General features: G+C 53.4%; 2 protein-coding genes across 2 annotated transcripts in view; both read left to right on the top strand.

The window, feature by feature from the left end:
• lamc1 (laminin, gamma 1) overlaps positions 1-7401 on the top strand; it is a 481608-nt gene that overhangs the window by 380584 nt on the left and 93623 nt on the right. The gene's annotated exons all lie outside the window — the stretch shown is intronic.
• Positions 1-7401, top strand: part of LOC140479667 (SH3 domain-binding protein 5-like) — a 46681-nt gene that overhangs the window by 951 nt on the left and 38329 nt on the right.

The following is a 7401-nucleotide window of genomic DNA, read 5'->3' as shown; positions in this document are numbered from 1 at the left end:
ACACAGACAGAGAGAGAGAGAGAGAGACACACACACACAGAGACACAGAGACAGAGAGAGAGAGAGAGAGACACACACACACACAGAGACACAGAGACAGACAGACACAGACACACACAGAGACACCCCCACACACACAGAGAGAGAGACACACACACACAGAGAGACACAGAGACAGACAGAGAGAGAGAGACACACACACACACAGAGACACAGAGACAGACAGACACAGACACACACAGAGACACCCCCACACACACAGAGAGAGAGAGACACACACACACAGACACACACAGAGAGAGACAGACACAGACACAGAGAGAGAGACAGAGACAGACACAGAGAGAGACACCCCCACACACAGACAGAGAGAGAGAGAGACACACACACACACACAGAGAGACAGACACAGACACAGAGAGAGACACCCCCACACACACAGACACACACAGAGAGAGACAGACACAGACACAGACACAGAGAGAGACACCCCCACACAAACACAGAGAGAGACACCCCCACACACACAGACACAGAGAGAGAGACAGAGACAGACACAGACACACAGAGAGAGAGAGACACACACACACACACAGAGACACAGAGACAGACAGACACAGACACACACAGAGAGAGACAGACACAGACACACACACAGACACCCCCACACACACAGACACAGAGAGAGACACACACACACACACACAGAGACAGACAGACACAGACACAGACACACACAGAGACACCCCCACACACACAGAGAGAGACAGACACAGACACAGAGAGAGACACCCCCACACACACAGACACACACAGAGAGAGACAGACACAGACACAGAGACACCCCCACACACACAGACACAGAGAGACACCCCCACACACAGACACAGAGAGACAGAGACACACACACAGAGAGAGACAGAGACAGACAGACACAGACACAGACACACACAGAGACACCCCCACACACAGAGAGAGAGAGACACAGACACACACAGAGAGAGACAGACACAGACACAGAGAGAGACACCCCCACACAAACACAGAGAGAGACACCCCCACACCCACAGACACAGAGAGACACAGAGGCACACACAGACACACACACAGAGAGACAGACAGAGAGACAGAGACAGAGACAGAGACACACACAGAGAGACAGAGAGACACACAGAGAGACAGACACACACAGACACACACACAGAGAGACAGACAGAGAGACAGAGACAGAGACACACACAGAGAGACACAGAGGCACACACAGACACAGACACTCACACACACACAGACACAGAGAGAGACAGACAGAGAGACAGAGACAGAGAGACACACACACAGAGACAGAGACACACACACAGACAGACAGAGAGACACAGAGGCAGACACAGACACTCACACACAGACACACACACACAGACACAGAGAGAGACAGACAGAGAGACAGAGACAGAGACACACACAGAGAGACAGAGACACACACACAGACAGACACAGAGGCACACACAGACACAGACACTCACACACAGACACAGCCACTCACACACAGACACACACACAGACACAGAGAGACAGACAGAGACAGAGAGAGACAGAGACACACAGAGAGACAGAGACATACACACACACACAGACAGAGACAGAGACACACACACAGACACCCCCACACACACACTCCCACACTCCCCCACATAACGACACACACACACACACACACACACACACAAACTGGCTGACCCACCGTGGCGTTGCTCACGGATGGAGTGGGAAATACAGGGGGGAGGGGATGACAACCAGCGGCTGGCCCTTTGGCCCGTCGAGCCTGTCACGCCCCCCACCTGCGCGTCGTTGTCTCATCTCCCCTCATCGTGCATAATCCCCCATAACCCCCAATCCCCCCCGACCGTGCATTATCCCCCATGACCCTCAATTCGCCCCGCAACCGTGCATTATCCCCATAACCGTCAATCCCCCCCTACCATGCATTATCACCATAACCCTCAATCCCCCCTACCGTGCATTATCCCCATAACCCTCAATCCCCCCCTACCGTGCATTATCCCCCATAACCCTCAATCCCCCCCTACCGTGCATTATCCCCATAACCCTCAATCCCCCCCCACCGTGCATTATCTCCCATAACCCTCAATCCCCCCACCGTGCATTATCACCATAACCCTCAATCCCCCCCTACCGTGCATTATCCCATATAACCCTCAATCCCCCCCTACCGTGCATTATCCCCCATAACCCTCCATCCCCCCCACCGTGCATCATCATCATAACCCTCAATCCCCCCCCCGACTGTGCATTGTCCCCCATAACCCTCAATCCCCCCCACCATGCATTATCCCCCATAATCCTCAATACCCCCCTACCATGCATTATCCCCATTACCCTCAACACCCCCGACCGTGCATTATCCCCCATAATCCTCAATCCCCCCGACTGTGCATTGTCCCCCATGGCTGTCAATCCCCCCATAATCCTCAATTCCCCCCCACAGTGCATTGTCCCCCATTACCCTCAATCCCCCTACCATGCATTATCCCCCATTACCCTCAATCCCCCTACCATGCATTATCCCCCATTACCCTCAATCCCCCTACTGTGCATTATCTCCCATTACCCTCAATCCCCCTACCTTATATTATCTCCCATAACCCTCAATCCCCCGACCGTGCATTATCACCATAACCCTCAATCCCCCGACCGTGCATTATCCCTCATGACCCTTAATCCCCCTACCGTGCAGTATACCCCATGACCCTCAATCCCCCTACTGTGCATCATAGCCCATGACCCTCAATCCCCCACCGTGCATTATCCTCCATAACCCTCAATCCCTCCTACTGTGCATTATCACCATAACCCTCAATCCCCCCCACCGTGCATTATCCCAATAACCCTCAATCCCCCCCTACCGTGCATTATCTCCCATAACCCTCAATGCCCCCCACCGTGCATGATCACCATAACCCTCAATCCCCCCCTACTGTGCATTATCCCATATAACCCTCAATCCCCCCCATCGTGCATTATCCCCCATAACCCTCCATCCCCCCCACCATGCATTATCCCCATAACCCTCAATCCCCCCCACCGTGCATTATCCCCATAACCCTCAATCCCCCCCACCGTGCATTATCATCATAACCCTCAATCCCCCCCCACCGTGCATTATCATCATAACCCTCAATCTCCCCCCACCGTGCATTATCCCCCATAACCCTCAATCCCCCCCCCACCGTGTATTATCCCCCATAACCCTCAATCCCCCCCCACTGTGCATTATCCCCCATAATGCTCAATACCCCCCTACCATGCATTATCCCCAATAACCCTCAATCCCCCCCACCATGCATTATCCCCATTACCCTCAACACCCCCCGACCGTGCGTTATCAGCATATCCCTCAATCCCCCCTACCATGCATTATCCCCCATAATCCTCAATCCCCCCGACTGTGCATTATCCCCCATAACGCTCAATCCCCCGACCGTGCATTATCCCCCATAACGCTCAATCCCCCGACCGTGCATTATCCCCCATAACCCTCAATCCCCCCCCACCGTGCATTGTCCCCCATTACCCTCAATCCCCCTACTGTGCATTATCTCCCATTACCCTCAATCCCTCTACCTTATATTATCCCCCATAACCCTCAATCCCCCTACCTTATATTGTCTCCCATAACCTTCAATCACCCTACCGTGCATTATCCCCCATAAATCTCTATGCCCCGGACCATGCATTATCTCCCATAACCCTCAATCCCCCGACCGTGCATTATCACCATAACCCTCAATCCCCCGACCGTGCATTATCACCATAACCCTCAATTCCCCGACCGTGCATTATCATCATAACCCTCAATTCCCCGACCGTGCATTATCCCTCATGACCCTTAATCCCCCTACCGTGCAGTATACCCCATGACCCTCAATCCCCCTACTGTGCATCATAACCCATGACCCTCAATCCCCCCCAACCGTGCATTATCCCCTATAACCCTCAATCCCCCCTACCGTGCATTATCACCATATTCCTCAATCCCCCTACCGTGCATTATCCCCCAGGACCCTCAATCCACCCGACCATGCATTATCCCCCATAACCCTCAATACCCCCACCATGCATTATCCCCCATAACCCTCAATACCCCCCACCTTGCATTATCCCCCATAACCCTCAATCCCCCTACCATGCATTATCCCCCATAACCCTCAATCCCCCTACCATGCATTATCCCCCATAACCCTCAATCCCCCTACCATGCATTATCACCATAACCCTCAATCCCCCTACCATGCATTATCCCCCATAACCCTCAATACCCCCCACCTTGCATTATCCCCCATAACCCTCAATCCCACTCATGGTGCATTATTCCCCATCACCCTCAATCCCTTCCCTACCGTGCATTATCCCCCATGACTCTCAATCCCCCTCATCGTGCATTATCCCCCATGACCCTCAAGCCCCCCCCACCGTGCATTATTCCCCATGACTCTCAACTCCCCCCCGACCGTGCATTATCCCCATATCCCTCAATCCCCCCTACTGTGCATTATCCCCCATGACCCTCAATCCACAAATCGTGCATTATCCCCATATCCCTCAATCCCCCTACTGTGCATTATCCCCCAGGACCCTCAATCCACAAATCGTGCATTATCCCCATATCCCTCAATCCCCCCTACTGTGCATTATCCCCATATCCCTCAATCCCCCTACGGTGCATTATCCCATATCCCTCAATCCCCCTACCATCCATTATCTCCATATCCCTCAATCCCCTACCCGTGCATTATTTCCCCAAGACCCTCAAACCCCTGACTGTGCATTATCCCCCATAAACCTCAATCCCCCCAACCGTGCATTATCCCCTATATCCCTCAATCCCCACCCAACGTGCATTATCACCATATCCCTCAATTCCCCCCCACCGTGCATTATCCCCCATAACCCTCAACCCCCCCACTGTGCATTATCCCCCATAATCCTCAATCCCCCCATACCGTGCATTATCCCCCATAACCCTCATTCCTCCCCCCACTGTGCATTATCCCCCATAAATCTCAATCCCGCCCACCGTGCATTATCCCCCATAACCCTAATTCCCCCCGACCATGGATTATCACCATAACCCTCAATTCCCCCCACCGTGCATTATCCCCCAAAACCCTCAATCCTCCGACCGAACATTATCCCCCATAACCCTCAATCCCCCGACCGAACATTATCCCCCATAACCCTCGATCCCCCTACCGTGCATTATCCCCCATAACCCTCAATCCCCACCACCATGCATTATCACCCATAACCCTCAATCCCCCTACCGTGCATTATCCCCCTTGACTCTCAATCCCCCTACCGTGCATTATCCTCCATGACCCTCAATCCCCGCCACCGTGCATTATCCCCCATAACCCTCAATCCCCCTACCATTCATTATCCTCCATGGCCCTAAATCCCCCCACCGTGCATTATCCCGCTTGACCTTCAATCCCCCCACCGTGCATTATCCCCCTTGACCCTCAATCCCCCTACGTGTATTATCCCTCATGACCCTCAATCCACCTACCGTGCATTATACCCCATGACCCTCAATCCCCCTCCATGCACTATCCCCCATGACCCTCAATCCCCCTACCATTCATTATCCCCCATGGCCCTAAATCCCCCCACCGTGCATTATCCCGCTTGACCTTCAATCCCCCCACCGTGCATTATCCCCCTTGACCCTCAATCCCCCTACGTGTATTATCCCTCATGACCCTCAATCCACCTACCGTGCATTATACCCCATGACCCTCAATCCCCCTCCATGCACTATCCCCCATGACCCTCAATCCACCTACCGTGCATTATCCCCATTACCCTCAATTCCTGACCGTGCATTATCCCCCATAACCCTCAATCCCCCTACCGTGCATTATCCCCCATAACCCTCAATCCCCCTACCGTGCATTACCCCCCATAACCCTCAATCCCCCTACCGTGCATTATCCCCCATAACCCTCAATCCCCCTACCGTGCATTATCCCCCATAACCCTCAATCCCCCTACCGTGCATTATCCCCCATAACCCTCAATCCCCCTGCCATTCATTATCCCCCATGGCCCTAAATCCCCCCACCGTGCATTATCCCCCTTGACCTTCAATCCCCCTACCATTCATTATCCCCCATGGCCCTAAATCCCCCTACCGTGCATTATCCCCCATAACCCTCAATCCCCCCCACCGTGCATTATCACCATAACTCTCAATCCCCTACCGTGCATTATCCCCCATAACCCGCAGTCCCCCTACCGTGCCTTATCCCCCATAGACCTCAATCCCCCGACCGTGCATTATCCTCCATAACCCTCAATCCCCCCCCACCGTGCATTATCACCATAAATCTCAATCCCCCCCTACCGTGCATTATCACTATATCCCTCAATCCGCCCCTACCGTGCATTATCCCCCATAACCCTCAATTCCCCCCCCGCCGGGCATTATCCCCCATAACCCTCAATCCCCCTCACCGTGCATTATCCCCCATGACCCTCAATCCTCCCTACCGTGCATTATCCCCCATAACCCTCAAACCCCCTCATCGTACATTATCCCCAATGACCCTCAATCCCCCCCAAACCATGCAGTATCCCCCATAACCCTCAAAACCCCAACCTTGCATTATCCCCATAACCCTCAATTCCCCCTACCGTGAATTATCACCATAACCCACAATTCCCCCCCGCACCGTGCATTATCCCCCATAACCCTCAGTCCCCCCTACCGTGCATTATCCCCCCATAACCCTCAGTCCCCCTACCATGCATTATCCCCCATGACCCTCAATTCCCCCTACCACGCATTATCCCCATAACCCTCAATACCCCAACTGTGCATTATTCCCCATAACCCTCAATCCCCTCCACCGTGCATTATCCCCCCCTATCGTGCATTATCACCATCACTATCAATCCCATACACTGTGCATTATCCCCCATGACCCACAATCCCCCCTACCGTGCATTATCCCCCATGACCCTCAATCCCCGACCGTGCATTATCCCCCATATCCCTCAATCCCCCCTACCGTGCATTATCCCCCATGACCCTCAATCCCCCGACCGTGCATTATTCCCCATATCCCTCAATCCCCCCCTACCGTGCACTATCCTCCATGACCCTCAATCCCCCCATATGTCTTTACCCTATAACCCTTAATTCCCTATACCATGCAAAACCATTCTTGCTGTGTCTTGAATACATTGAACGAAGCTGCCTCTGCTGCTGCCCTGGGCAGAGAATTCCATAGGTTCACTACCTTCCAGGGAAAAGCAGTTCCTCCTCATTTCTGTCCTCAGTCTACTCCCACCCCACCCCACCCCACCCCACCCCACCCCAGT

Source organism: Chiloscyllium punctatum, chromosome 7 (assembly GCF_047496795.1).
Source record: "Chiloscyllium punctatum isolate Juve2018m chromosome 7, sChiPun1.3, whole genome shotgun sequence".
NCBI classification, from domain to species: domain Eukaryota; kingdom Metazoa; phylum Chordata; class Chondrichthyes; order Orectolobiformes; family Hemiscylliidae; genus Chiloscyllium; species Chiloscyllium punctatum.
Note: the sequence above shows the minus strand (reverse complement) of the source record. Positions and strands in the feature narration are given on the sequence as shown.